The sequence below is a fragment of the Natrix helvetica genome (genome assembly GCF_964273705.1).
Source record: "Natrix helvetica genome assembly, chromosome: 1".
Lineage (NCBI taxonomy): Eukaryota > Metazoa > Chordata > Lepidosauria > Squamata > Natricidae > Natrix > Natrix helvetica.
This window is the reverse complement of record NC_138548.1, coordinates 118139262-118155254: the sequence shown is the minus strand read 5'-3', so window position 1 is coordinate 118155254 and position 15993 is coordinate 118139262. Positions and strand designations below refer to the sequence as shown.

Below are 15993 nucleotides of genomic sequence, written 5' to 3'. Positions count from 1 at the left end.
TCAGTCTTCTGGCAAATCTAATTCCGTGATGCAGGAAACCCAAGCCGCTCCTTCCTATTGGGCCGGCTTCTCACCAGCTTCTCCGCGGGAGGCTCCTTGGCACCCACTGTGAAAAGGTTGGTCGACCCCCAAAGGGGTCGCAACCCACAGGTTGCTCCTTCCCTTCGGGCCAGCTTCTCGCCAGCGGCTCTGCGGGAGGCTCCTCAGCGACCCCTGTAAAAAGGTTGTTCAACCCCCAAAGAGGTTGCAACCCACAGGTTGAGAACCGCTGCTGTAGATTCATACAAAATGAGTGGAATTTTAAAGGAGGTTGGTGTACTTTTCAAAATGTATTGGACATGATGCAGAAAAGTTTTAAGGGTCTATGGGGAAAATGGAAAATTCCATACAAGGCTTAATGAGCATAGATCAAGTTGCCCAGGAAAATGAGGAGCTAACAAAAGAAAGGGAAAAGCCAATAAAAGAAATAAAGAAGGGAAAAAATAAAGAGAAGATAATAATAAAAATAATAGTGATGGATGAATTAATACAGGGGGAAATATATTTAGAAAGTTGAATGATGTGATTGAAAGGAAGAAAGGGGCTGGGATAGAAAGCTTAGAAGTAAGGCAGCGGAAAAGGGTGGAGATGGCAGGAATATTTAGACCAAACATCCAAGAAGTAGATATAGATAAAATTAGAGATGTAAGGGAGGAATATGGGAGGCAGCCCCCACCCCCCAAGCATAACAATTAAAGTATCAAGGTGGGCAATAGATAATGGTGAGATTAATATTTTTCCTTCTCTTTATTGCTGTTTGGACTTGCCTTGCCTTTTCCTTTCTTTTCTTTAAGGCATAGCAATTATAAAGTTGAAGCGGGCAATGAGGTGATGAATGGATGATTTTCTTCTCTGTTGTTATTTTTGAGTTACTCTTCCCTATATCTCCCTCTATTTTCTTTTTTCTTTTTATTTCCTTTTTTTTCTTTTCTGACATAGGATATACTTAATCTTATATGTTATTAACTGCTAGATAAGAGAGACAGAATTTAGAAAAGAAGATATATTAAAAGATGAAGTATTAAAGAGAAGAGTGGTTAAAGTACATAATGCCAAGTCCCTTTTGGGAGAGGGGGTGGTCTAGATATACGAAATAAAGTAAGTAAGTAAGTAAGTAATTACTGTTATTGCATCACTATGTTATTACAATATTACTATTATGTGGTAATAGTGGAGATAAATGTGACAACAAAGACGAATATTATGATTGCTTAAATGTGATTGTACCCAGACAACCCACTGTTTAATAAAAATTGGATTGAATAAATAAAGTAAATAAAACTTGGGGGGAGGGGAGAATATCCTGATCTGGATGAAAACCAGATGCTGGGAATGGAAAATTTTCCTGCACTGGCCAGTTTCTCTTTCAGTTAGCTCTATTATCTTAAAATGAGACCAAAGAATATTTGTTCTACTCATCTCATTTCCATTTTTATAAAGTCCAAACAAAAGCAACGTCAATCATAATCTATAAGAAAAGGCATAGCATTTCTAAACACACTTCAAACTTTTCTATGATAGGAAAAGCACGGTAAAAGAATTTAAAAAAGATAAAAATAACTTCCAAAAAGGAATTCAGTTTTCACATGCGCAAATTATAATTCATTATTATGGATCTGTGAATTATTGTCAATCAATCAATCTTTATTGATTAGCACTTGAGCCATATCAAAGTACTAAGTTCCAGAGACAAAAACTACAGTTTCAAATGAGATTAAAATAAACCACAATTTAAAATATAAACAGAATAGAGGGCAATAATTAAATTATAGTCATATAATGAAATTACGCAGACAAGCTAAAGTTTAATCATATACAGCCATAAATTTTATCTCTCAGATCTCTCTTACCTGTGTAGAGAACCAATCCATGTTTTTATCATGATTGATGGGCATAGGAAGATGATTCGCCTGTGTTATCCATGTAAATATAATACTCTCAAGAACACTGAGAGACAGAAATGAGGCAAAGTCAGGCAAATTAGGCAAAATGAAACTATATCTACACAAACAAGCCTTTAAGTAGAATAGTGGGACAAATTTATTCGTTTGTTTGTTAGGCTTAGAATGCAAGTCATTTACTAGAGCTAATGATGACTTTCTATGGAAATCAATACATTTCTAACACTCCTCCAGTGACAATGAGTCAGATTAAAACCAAAGACCAGGACCCCCAATCTTTCTGAGTTAGTGGACAAATTTGGAAGGTTGACCAGATACCATGGAAACTGATCCCAAATGGAGACTACAGAGTGGCTTGGCTTTATCCCAGATAGCTATTATAATGGCAGTGGTAGAACTGAAGCCCACACATATGGAAGTTAGGGAAATGATAATCTAGAGCAGGGATAGCGGAACTATGGCATGTGTGCCACAGATGGCAGGCGGAGCCATTTGGCAGGGTGCGGGAGGCGTTGCCCTGTCAGCTGGATAGTGTGCATGCGCACGCTTGCCAGCTGATTTCAGCCTTTTTTAAAGCCATTTTTCGCCCTCCGCAGGCTCCAGAGGCTTTATATGAGCCTGGGGAGGGTGAAAAGAGCCTCTCCGTCCTACCCCTCAGACGCCCTCCAGAGGCTTCAGGAGCTTCCCTCTGAAGTACAAAAAACAGGCCCTATGGGCAAACAGGAAGTTCAGAAACAGAATTCCGGTTTTCTCATAGGGTCGGTTTAAGCCCTCCGGGAGCTTCAGGGACTTTCAAGAGGCTTCCCTGAAGCCTCTAGAGGACTGAAAACCACCCTATGTGCAAACCGGAAGTGGGGGGAGCACCTCACCTGCGCGCATGCGCATTGGGGGGGTTGCATGTTGGATTATGGGTGAGGAACACCCGCGCACGACGCCCCTACATTTCCCCACCCCACCCACTAATGGCACTTGAGCCAAAAAAAGTTTCACCATCGCTGATCTAGAGAATAGTCAGGGTCTGGGAAGGGATAGTGAAACACAAAGAAAATAGTACATATGATGAACAGTACTTCAAAAGAAGGAGGTATCCCAAACACCCTTGAATCCCAATATGGGGTTGAAGGCAATAAAGAATCGGATAAAATATGCCAAAGACCATGCCATTTCCTGTAGAAGAAAAGAGATGGAATGGAGAGTAGAATAAGCATCTTTTCTTGCTCCAAGTAGACACCCTACATGGCATCTTACTCAGATCCAGATGTATATCTTCTGGAAACTCTGCTCTGTTACTGCCCATTTTGACAGAACCAGTTCTACCCTGGGTTCTTTTTTAATGGATTGACAGATTTAACTGACTGAAAAGAGCCATAGAAAAATTCACTAGACAAGATTGCATATGCTTGGTTTTCTTTAAAGTATAATATTTTGAGGTCACATCATTCCAGAAAGTGATAGAGATGGAGAGAAGTTTCTTTGCATGTTGTTATTAGGGTTTTTTTTAGTTAATCAGGGAAGACAAACTTTTTATGTAGTGATTATCAATACAAGAGACCAGGTGTGTTTTAAGCACCAGTGTTGCTGTGCGTGTGGACCTGTTTGAGCTCATAAAAAATATTATTTTCAATAACTGATATGTTTATGTGATATCAGGTGAGAATGTAGAGATTTTATTAGCTTTGATTATCCCACAAAATTCCAGCCATTTTTAATTTGTGTACTTGACAAGAGTGCATGGCAAATTCCCACTTTAAACAAGGCTGGAAAAGTCTTGTCTCCCATCTTCTATATTAGAAAAAAATAAGCCCAACCCCATTTCCAATCCCTCTAGATATTTTTTTTAAAAGATGAACCATAACTTTATAGTTGTATTCAAGCCACCATAAATCATTTTTTAATCAAAGCCCTCATAATCACTTCTTGAGAAAGCTAGATTGTAATTCTTGGACATTCTTAGTTCAATCAATGTTATTGTCCAGTTGCCTTTAACGTTTCCCCAACATGCCTTCTTTATGTTTGTTTTCCCAGGCAAAAATTGAATGCATTCTTCATAAAAGGCCTTTTGATAGCCAGCAATAGTTCCTCTGGAAGCACTTTGGAATTGGGTGACATTGACTTTCCATTAACAATATCACCATGCAAATTTTATACGGACCTGAAATGGTTTAGCCTTTTCAAATCCTCTTAAGGAAATAAATTCTAAACCTGGAAATGTACCATGGGGGGAGGGGTGTCTCAGTATTGAATTATTTAATATTTGGTATGGATTATTTGTGTACTCACCCTCCAGAGCTTGCGTTGGAATATAAAGTACAATGAGTAAACTTGAAAAGTAGACATTATCATCAGTGGCAATGCTACAGAAGGAAACAAAATGCATATAACCATTAACTGTCCTTTCTAAAGATAAAAGAAGCATCAACCACACTCCTGAAATAATTTGTATCTACCATTTTATTTAACAATTATAATTGTACTTGAGAATCTCATCATCAAAAATAAATCAACTCCAAAACTTGTATGTGGCAAGCACTGCCTGATTTGCGCCACTCAAACTATTTGTGCTGGCTCCATTAGAACCAATTGACTAAAATACACTTGAATGAGCTAAAGGAAACTCTGTTATTCCTTGTGATAAGTTGACAATACTATTTTACTCCATTCAGATTTATTTAGAGGAAAGCCCTGGTAAATCGAGTGAGACCAGCCCTCAAGTGTTTATATATTCATACGTAAGTGACATCTTGTAAAACTGCCCATCTTGTAAAATACAACACTGGGCAACTTACAACAATATAAAACCTAACACTAGAGACAGGCCAACCTACTAATATATATAAAGAGAGCAAACCCCACTACCTTCTAGCACCAATGATGTTACCTAATTGGGTAATGAAACGTCTGCAAGAAAATTACTGGCCTCAAGCAGCACCAAGGACCCCACAGTTCCAACCCAGCTACAAATATTATCTTCTATTGGAATCACCTGAATAAAAGGCATTTTTCCTTCAAAAGAGGGAAGGGGTTAATAGTCCAGAGGAAAAGAAGCATAGAGGCACAACAAGGAAAGTTGCAAAATACAGAATACAATATTGTAATAGAATATAATAATTGTAATAATTATAATAATTGTAATGAATGTAACAATATAGAAATAGTAATAGAATAAAATGTAAAGTAGAGGAAATAAGAAACACACTTATACTTGTAAGTTACACATTTTGCTTTTATATCGGGTTTTTTTTTCAAAATAAAATATCTCCCTAACCCTTATAGGAAGGGATTTTTTTTAACTTGTTCAGAGTCCAACATGTTATTGGTTCTTGAGACTCAGACTCAACACTTAATCTAATTGGAGAGAGTTTTTTTTAAAAAAAATACTTATGATAGAGATTCCCTCTGAACTGCTGTAAGCAGTTAGTTGTTGTGGCACTGGCTTGACTGGCTTCAATAAAGGAAGGACCAAGTCATGGAGTTCATGAGATTCAATGGTTATTAGCTTGGATGGCAGTGTGGTAGCCTCTGAAGGCCATCTGAAGGAAGACCAGTAGATTTCCTTGGTTGGTTATTATGAGAATGGACTGCTGAACTTGATGGGCCAAGGATTAGATCCAGCAGGCACCATTTATGATCTTATGAATAAAGCAGTTTCAAAAAGAAAAACAACTGCTGGTGAAGAGGTTGGACTATATTCTCCATTATGTTCCTGTCTCTCTTCCATGGCAATTTTCTTCCACTGTAATTTGATTTATGGATGCTCCTCAGTTGTGTCTATAGAGCATCAAATAATTGAGCAGTTGCATGAGAAAGTGCAATACCCTCTCCAGGTTGGCATTTCTCTGTTTGCACTGTTTAGGCATAGTCTGTTTCTGAAGGTATGGACTGAGAATCAGGATGCCTCCCTCCACCTTAAATATGTATATTAAACTCATGGGAATCTGTGTGTTCTCAGAAAGGAAAGATTTCCTCCTCATTCTCTGCAATGTTCTGTAGTTGCTACTACTGCTCTTCTTCTTCCCTCCTCCTCTTTATCTTATAATTATCATTTATCATAATAAGAGTTGTTCTTAATCTAAACTGTGCTGGGGATTATGTACAATGCATATATATAATCTGCCCCTGAGCTCATGGTTGAATAGATAAGAGTCCAAAGATGATGTGAAAGTTGTTTTTTTGACAGAAGAAAAAGCTCATTTGGAGTTTAACAGGAGGTAGGGGGAGAAAAGATACTCACTGAAGAAATAATACTTGTGCTGATAGTTATAAGGCATGTATTTCTTTTTCTGCAAACCCAACTGTAAAAGAAAGGCATGAAAAAAGCAAATAACTTTCAATAGGTGATTACAACTTAAGGCTCCATTTCTATAACATCCTTTTTATCTGCTCTGTGAAATAAATTCTCAGGCAGGAAAAAAGCAAAAAAAAAAGTGAGATGTACATAACTGTCACAATAATAAATTGTAATTGTGGTAATTAGAATAGATTGCAGTCTTTATTTTCAAAATTTCCAGGTGTAGAAACACATGGCAGAGCGAGATAGCTTTTAAAATTAAGCCCTGCATTAGAAATACAGAAAGAACAGTCTTAAACTTAGATTTCTTAGTTAGGAAAGGAAGCTGTCCCCTTAGGTAGCAGAAACACTAGATAAACTTTTACTAATCTTCCCATTAGTAGAAGGCCCCAAAGGAAAGTATTACTGATGGACCTGGATCTGATGGGTTCAAAGTGTTCCATTGTCCCAATATCAGCTCTTTAGCCACACCATCCTATAGCCACCAAAATAAATGTCCCGACTGGTTTCAGAAGAGGTGAATTAACAATAAAAAGGGAATCCAGAATCTCAGCTAAATAGGCAGCTTCTTCATTTTGATATTTTTACTGACTGCCACATCCTCAGAACCTCACAACCATCAGAGATAGAACATTCTCTACCAGTATTTCTGCTTGTGAGGCATAAGTAATTCTATATTTTCTTTGTTTGAAGAAACAGCCAAGGCAGAATATGCTTATCAAATCTGAAACACTCCACTGAGATTATTCACACAATAGTAAATCCAATCCATAACATTAACCAGAGAAAGAGCAAAAGGGAACAAACAAAGAGATACTTAAGCTCCATACCACCCTCCATCTTTTAATCTATCCTATTCCTATCAGAGCTGCCAGGATTTTTGGACAGGAAGACAATCTGTTACTTTGCTTCCCTAACTCACCTTCTTGGGATTGTGATCACATGGCCATAAAAACTTGCTGCTTTCCTCAGAATCCTTTTGTACATGATTGTTCAGTCAATCCCGTGAGCTAATTCCCTCAATAATCCAGTTCATAATATTCAACTATAGCTATAAGCTACCATAGGAGAACCAGTTTTAAGGCATCAGGCTAGAAACTGCAAGATTGTGAGTTCTAATCTCTCCTTGGACAATGCCACCCAGCCTTAGAAATCAGGGGTCCATTATCAGTGGTGGGATTCAAACTTTTTTACTACCAGTTCTGTGGATATGGCTTTGTGGGCATGGCAGGCAAAAGGATACTGCAAAATCCCCATTCCCTCCCCACTCTCAAACTTCTGCTACCAGTTCTCCAGAACCTGTCAGAACTTGCAGGATACCACCTTTGGTCCATATAGAGAAATACACTTTTGTTATGGCCACCTTGGGTGAACATTTTGTCCAACCCTACTAATCTACTATCTCAGTGAGATCTGTCTTATCAAACGCTGCTAATAAATTTAAGTAATAAACCCAGTAGACTGTGTTCAACTCTAACAAATTGACAATGAAATGGCTTAAGAGTTGTTGTTCTGAATGCTGATCTGAAAGGAGAATGGCCAGGGTTCAGTAAAATCTGTTGTCATCTAAGCAGTTGCTTCTTACCTCCAAAGAAAGAGTTTCCCCTAATGACAAAATAAAGGGATGAAATGAAACATATGAGTCCTTCTCAATACAGTTGGGTTTAGCATGATGCTGGGAATGGTGAAAAGACCACCAATTAGCTGAAAGCCCCTGTAGAGGAAAAGTGAAAGAAAGCATTCAGGCTCTTGTAAAAGATTGCTCTGCTTTGAAGAGGAGATTCCATTGAAACTTTGAATTGGATTTTCAAATAAGTTTGAGATGTTGAATCAGCTGACTCTGAATTATCTTGCAGAGGTTCAAAACAGTTTGAAGATTAAGTGCACTTTCTAGCTTTGAAGAATCTCAAGCATTCATTGCATATGTGGACAAAACTGGGGGAGAATTTTGAGTACTGTAATGAGTTCCCTGATATTAACATGAGTAGGTGGCAAATGAGTTTTATCACCTTTCAAAACCCTGCCTGTCAAAGCACTGGAAGAGGTGCTGTTCTGCTATTTATGTATTTAGAGAGATTCACCTGTGGGGAGAAACAGAAAACAAAATAGAGACCTACATCTATTCTGCTCTGTCTATCTTTTAATGAGTCTTGCGTTTTCTTGCTTCTATACCATTTTATTCTTATTTTTCTTCAACTCACCTGTAGTATTAGCTTTGGGTCTAGTATTGTCTAGTATTTGATAAAATACATAAACAATTCATGTTCATTATTTGTCTGTCTATCTATCTATCTATCTATCTATCTATCTATCTATCTATCTATCTATCTATCTATCTATTATCTTTCTTTCTTTCTTTCTTTCTTTCTTTCTTTCTTTCCTTCTTTCTTTCTATCTTTCTTTCTTTCTTTCTTTCTACCTTTATGGCTATGTGTGTATGTTCCAGCATTACTCAGGAATGCCTTTAGCAATTTCAACCAAACCTAATACACAGATGACTTTCTGTCTAGAAAGTCTGTTGGGGTAAGACACCCCAACATCCCCTCAGTGTGTGTGTGTGTGTGTGTGTGTGTGTGTGTTTGTGTGTATTCCAGCATCACTCTGGAATCCCTGGGCTGCTAAAATGAAAAGGAATGAATTATATCTATAGTGTCAAATCACAGTACTTTTGAAAATGGTAGTTTGCATTTTTGGATTCAAGTTCTCTTAAGATACAGCCTGTTGTGCCTTAAAATGGCATCTACAGTGCAGTTGCCATGGTAACAGCTTCACAGTACTCTATAAGGGGGCTTTCTCTGGTAAGGGTTATTGGGTGTAAATAAACACCCAGGGAATGCCGGGTTATCTGCTAGTGTTTAATAGATTTGAAAATCCCTTGGAATTCATAAAATGGATTAGGAATATTATATCTACTACTAAAGTAAAATTTAATGACATTTCCTCCCACTTTTCATAATTTAGAGAAACTAGAAACGGATAAATAACACAACATATTGATATTTACTCATGAAACTTTTTCATGTATATTTGTAATATTCCATATTATTTCCCTTCAATTCTGTGGAACATTCTAAGAATAATATACTTTACTTACCTTTAAATGGCACATTACAAATTCTTGAAAATGGTGGTTCTATTTTGGATTACTGAAGACTGAAAGATGTCCCAAATCATGTCCTAGCCAGCCTGCTTGAGACTAAAAGAAAAGAGTGATTCGCCACAGAAGGACTACCTTTTGTGTCACTCCTACAACTTATATCCAATGGTAATAGCTATGCAAGAACTGCTGGGATAGATAAAATAAAGATTCATTCATTCTAGGATTTTTTTATTCAATCAAAGGGGCAGCCACCCAGAGAAGCATTCCAAACAGGATAGGCACAAGAAATCAATTCTACAATAGAACCACAGATGTAATTGAATGCAAGCTTCTCAAAGCGCATGACAATTGAATATGTGTTATTTTCTTTATAAAGAAACTATTTTAACTTGGTTGAAAGACAGTCTGCTGTAGGAAGCCAAACTAGCGGAAAATGCAATTTTACCTAAAAATAAAGGCAAGAATATTACCTGAGCAAAGGTCATCAACACTGTGACAATAAGAAAAGATGTCATAGATAGTCCAAAATACCACAAAACAAACCAGCCAGCAGCATCCAGTACTAAAATATGCAGAAGCATCAGGAAAAAGAACAATTGGTTTGGCTTGAAGAGTCCCATCTTTTTAACAGTGGACAGCAGTTCCCGAAAATCTTCTATTAATAATTGCTATGGGGAAAAATTCAGAAAATTTGCAGGAGTTTTGACTTTATGGATACAGCATAGCTAGCCAGTGGCATCAACAGTTAACATCGAGAACTCTTGGTGGAATTGCCCTCCAAATATCCTTTACCTTCCAAACTTTTAATACTCTTTCAAAAACATTAAATGCGGAAGAAAACAAATGAAAAATGGTTGCATAAATAAACTATTTTTCTACTTAGTGACTGCTAGACAACTTAGAGCTCATGTTTGGGACGCTAGAAATCAATGCCTATCTGTATTTAATAATCTTGGCAAAAAGCACTAATGGGGAAACAGAAAGAGGGTGGAGGGAGAGATATATATGATTTCATGGTATAGCTTGGTATAGTTTGGTAATGTACATACTAATCTATGGTTGGAGAATTACTAGTTTAAACTAACCACTGACTGTTGAGTTATTCAGTACTATTTTTATTTGTATATTTATTGTAAACTATTGGCACATTACATTTATTTATAGAATATATTTGTACTATACTTCAATTTCATTAATGTTTATTTAAATGTAATATTTCATTACAATTATAAAATACGCAATTAATATTATGAATTAATATTAATTATTATTTCTGATCAAATATTTATGGAACTCAATGGGGCTCTATTTACCTACTTTAATCGCTTTATAAAGCTGCCCACTCAATAACTTTCAGCAGGTTACATCATTAGAAACCTATTGGCCAGAGGTCCCGCCACAGGACATTCCCAAGCATGATCAATGCTATTTCAGGGCTCTGCCCACGCCTGAAAGCTGACTGAAAATCATCCAGACTTGCCCAATTTGATAGCCAACCTCACTTTTAAAAATACCTTGGATCATGTTTGGCAGAATCAGATGAAAAATCATTTGATGGGACATAAAATGAGGTTGCTCTACATCTGGAGGGTGAAAAGGGTAAAACTGAGTACATTCACTCTACATTGGACACTAACTGGATATGTCTTGTTGAGATGACAGAAGCGTCATCATGGGGGGAGGGGTTGTTTGGACTCAATTTGAATCTGTGGAGCCTAAAGAAGAAAACAGGGCTATTTCCCTGTTGCTCTCACTTTGGATTAGAGTCTTGCTTGCTTAGTGGAAGCAGACAGGGAGATGAGAGGAGGCCAAGCCTGAGTGATAGTGAAGACATCCTCCCAATATATTTGGGAAGAATCAAGTGCGGCTTCAGGGCAATGAGGTGGAAAGTGGAAGGGAATGAAATAGCAGATATTAAGATCACTTCATAATTTAAAGTCGGCTGAAGGAAATGGACTTTCACTGTTTTTAGAAGTGCCAAGAGACAATGCAGAAAGATTGAGGAGCACCTGATAAAATCACTTCTGTTAACCTTAATAGCAGATCAGTTTTAATGACAAAAGCGATCTTTGAGTCAACCCAATAATAATTAAGGGTTTGCAGTTTAACACCATAAGCCAGAACCTCAATTTTCTGTCTCCAAACTTACATTTTTACTGGGTTCAAAGCTGGGCTGATCAGGTGCCAATTCCCCAATCAAAAGTGATGCCATGTGCTTCCTTACTAGGGTCTTGTCAAGGTGAAAGGCTGTAAAAGGATCCTAAAGCCAAAACATAAAGAAAAAAAGGGGAAAATATTGTAATTAAGAACCAATTTAAAGTCAACCTGGAAGAAACATGTTTAGGCTGAGTGGTTATATTTGATTCTTATCTTTCTTCTCTCCAATTCAAAGCATGACAGACATAATTCCCAGGAGGTGCTTGAACGCATTTCATTTGAATCTTGACTCTCAAAATCTCAGATTAACATGGCAGATTAACAAGCTTTGTTCCAGTTCCATAATTCAACCTTTAATCACTTTTGTCCTGGATAATTAAACATTCATTGACATATATATTGCAACTCATTTCAGGGAGAAACACCTGAAATTGGTGCGGCAAGAGTTGATACGTTCCAACGACTCTCTGACTTTGCCTAACTACTGATAATTTTTTACTCTGACTAGTGAAGTCACTTGGATGACCAACTGAATATCTCAGATTAACAAAATTTGGTCCAGTTGCCATGATTCAACCTTTAGACACTTCCATTTTTAAAAAAATCTTTCTCTTTTTTATTTGTCTGAGTTTAATTTGTATTTGATTTTACTAGTATGCTGAAAATATTTATCAAAAAATATTTTAAAAATTAAAAAGTAAGTAAAAGAAAAGGGAAAAAATAGGGTAATGTGCTTTGAAAGTGGGTTATAGCGACTGAGTGCAGTCTTATTTTTTAAATGACGATAAAAATATTATTTTTTCTTCTATTCAGTCATGTCCAATTCTCAAGGACTGTTGGATATTTTTTCTTGGCAAGGTTTTTCAGAAGTGACTTGCCACTGCTTCCTTCCTAGGGCTGAGATAAAGTGACTAGCCTAAGATCATCCAGTCAGCTTCATACACAAGCCAGCACTTGAATTCACAATTTCCCAATATCTAGCCTTATATATAGCCCGTAATCGCTACACCAAACTGGCTCCATGACACTTTTTGTGATTAGTTGCAAAGTCATGTCCAACCCATTGCAACCCCATGGACACATAACTTATGTCTTATCTTTTTATTTTCTACATCCAGGTTGTTGTTGTTGTTGTGTGTGAGAGAGAGGGGGGGATGTTTTGTTTTGTGAGCTCCTACTTGCAGTCCGTATTAACAGAGGCCAGATACTGGTTTTCCCAACTGACCGAAAAGGTGTATAAGTATGTGCATCTTCAAATAATCATGTGATATAGATCCAGTTTCTCTCTTTGCAAAAGGGAAGACAGATAGGATAGTATTACATGACTGAACTTCTTGCTCCTTGTTACACTTGTGTATGATTAATTCAAAAATTACAAATTGATTATTTGGGCAGCTGGTCTTCCGCTCTCTGCCGTGCATGCAAGGGACACATGTGTGCATGCGCAGGGGGTGGGGTGTATGCTTGGAGGGGTGCTCGCATTGCATTTTGGGGGCTTACACTGTGCCCACATGTCCTCTTTTGGCTTCCAGATTGGTGCAGGAGGCTTTCCAAGGCCAAAACAGAGCACAGAGGGGGTGCACATGGTCCCCCGACCCAATTTTGGGCGTGGAATGCCTCCTGCACCAATTTTTCCCTCAATCTGTGGTTCCATTCTCACACAACACTTGCTTCCTCCACATTAAGCCTGTTTACTCAGTCCCACTTAAGACTTTTCTTCTCTAGGCTCAACAGTTCAGTTTAACAATTCCTTCAACAACCACCCCACTCTCTCTTTGTGGCTCCTGTTCCAACTGTTTTAGACCTTTGTTAAAGTGTAGCTCCACAAACTGAGCAAAGAGCAGAATAAATGGATTGCTTTGTAAATAACTAAGAAAGCCAAATACTAGCAAAAAGAAAGTCAATATCTGCTTCATATAGTATAGTGAGACTTTTGAAAAGTGTTCAGAAAAATGGGAATCTCGTCGTCCTCATGAGAAACTTACATACAAGTCAGGAAGCCACAATACAGGCAGAACATGGCAAAACAGACTGACTCCAGGTTAGCAAAAGGGTACAAGGCTGTGTACTTGACCCTTATATTCAACTTATATGCTGAATACATATGAAGGGCAACTGGTTTTAACATTGGAGGGAGAAACATCAAGAGCCTGTATTAGGCTGATAGCCCTACCCTGAAGCTGAATATACAGAAAATCTGCAAGTTTTCATGATAAAAGTCAAGGAGCAGAGTGGAAAATGGGATTAAAATTAAATATATGAAGAAGACCAAAGTAATTATAACCACGTACAATGACATTGGCAGTGAAGAGACTGAAAATGATAAATAGAATCAACCCTGAACGGTAAAGGAACAAGCAATCAATAAAACTGACTAGCACTCAGTAGAGCTACCACAGAAGCCTTGGAAAAGATATTTAAGTGCCGTGCCCATAGCTACAAATATTAGAATTGCGTAAACTGTGGTATTCCCTGTGACACTTTACGGGAGCGAAAGAAACTGGCCACCCGAGTCCTCGCCTCGTCAGCTGCCCCGCGCCTTACCGTGGCATCCTGCCCTGCGTACGAGCTGATAGTCCGAGAGCCCCCCGGGTGCCTCCTGTGGAACCGGCTGATGTCATAGACTTTCCTGTCAATCACCAGCCAGCGCTCCCGTGACGGGTCTTCCTGGCCAGTGCGCCGCCCGATCTCTTCCCAGGTAAACCACCGCGAAGGGCCGGACTGATCGGCCGCAGGATCAGCCTCCCTCCTCCGCCTGATCCCGGTTTCTCCTTGCTGGGAAGCCATCTCCTCCCGACTGAGGCTTCGGGGAACTTGACACTGTGCTTTTCAGCACCATCGGGAGGGCGGACTGTGCGAGTCTGAGCAAGGGAGTTGCCTCCCTTCTCCGCCTTCGATTGGCCCAAAAAGTTTCATCGACGCTGCTTTCGTGGGACAAACGCAGACTGAGAAACTCTCGAAAAAGCAACTCGGGCGAGCCTAAGATGCTCGGCTTTTCGAGTACGAAGGAGAAGCTGACTGCCGACCGGTGTGAGTCATTGCATTTTGAAAAGTTGCCCTCCACAGCCGATAGTGATAGGACGGAGATCAGCTGTGCCAGCAATTGTTTATTTCGGAGAACAAACTGAGCTGGGATTCAAAGAATCACTATTGATTCATCTCTGCCTTCTCTCCATCCCTGGAATACCACAGGTTGAGGATTTCTACTGGCTACACAGAAAGGAGATTGGCATAATCTGAAACAGCTTTCATTTGCTTAAACATTATAGTGGCAAAACACACAACTTTCTGGCCACTTGTGGGGAAGAGGCGTTGACAGAGGCTTATCAATAATACACTACATCCTTATCTTGCAATTGCTCAATACCTAAACTCAGATCAGGCAATAAGCCAACAATAGGTTGGTACTGGTAAAGAATTGAGAGGATTCACTGCTCTGGCTTGAGAATGAAAAGCTGACATCAGGACTTCCACAGTACCATTATCCCTGGGAATCGTCATTTCATGCCAGTACAGTCTTCCACCTATTCAAATGTAGGCAATTAGCACATCCATGGAAAGAGGCAATTAGCAATTGTGACAGTAATAATCCAGATTTAATCTCTTGATTTTGGGCCACATATATACTTAATTACCTTCTCTGTGATGGGCCCAGCCCTGTGGAATGACCTCCCCCGGGACATCAGGATTACTTCCGATCTCCGCTCCTTCCGTGTACAACTGAAAACCCACCTCTTCCAACTATCTGGCCTGGCTCAACCGTAATTTTCTCGTACCCCTCCTGACTGTCTGTTTTTAACATTTTGAATTTGGATTGTACATGGGGTTTTATAATTAGGGTATTTTAATGGTTTTTAATTGTCTATGTATTGTATCTGTTAACCTCCTCCGAACATGTGTGTCTTTGTACTTATGTATGTCATGGATTTATGTAAATGTTATATGTTTTTTACTCCATTGTACGCCGCCCCGAGTCCTTTTCGGAAAGGGAGCGGCTAATAAATTTAAATAATAATTATTATTATTATTATTATTATTATTATTATTATTATTATTATTATTATTATTATTATTATTATTATTATTATTATTATTATTATTATTAATTATGTTCAAATAATAGGTGCAGATTTAAAACTTATGTAAGTTTATTTACTGGTATAACATTTAAAGAAACTAAAAATAAATAGAATGCAATTTATTGCAAATTGTTGGAGGAAGATCTATATGTGTAGACACATGATCAAAATCAATGTGCTGATTTGTTGACTTTTTGCTAATTTTGATGATTTTTGCAAAAAAAATGTCTATTAGTCTATTCCTTGCTCTGCAAAACATGTACAATGAGAATGTACATTAATAAAGTTAGATGCAATGTTTTAAACTTCCACTGATTTCAGGGAGAAATAGAAGCATTTAGTTTTTCTTTTGAGCAGCTTTTTCATGAGAGTTTGCAGTAATTTGAGAAGTGAGATGTAAATAGTAATGTTGAAATATATCACTGTCAA

General features: G+C 38.1%; 1 pseudogene across 1 annotated transcript; it reads right to left on the bottom strand.

Annotated features, from left to right (window-relative positions):
* Positions 1-394: 394 nt before the first annotated feature.
* LOC309389094 (acyl-CoA (8-3)-desaturase-like) lies at positions 395-14272 on the bottom strand (annotated as a pseudogene). The gene is made up of 10 exons: positions 14030-14272; positions 11478-11588; positions 9799-9996; positions 9323-9424; positions 7814-7942; positions 6172-6232; positions 4221-4294; positions 3011-3107; positions 1890-1986; positions 395-433 (listed from the first exon to the last, which is right to left on the bottom strand). The product of its transcript is annotated as an acyl-CoA (8-3)-desaturase-like (transcript).
* Positions 14273-15993: the final 1721 nt, after the last annotated feature.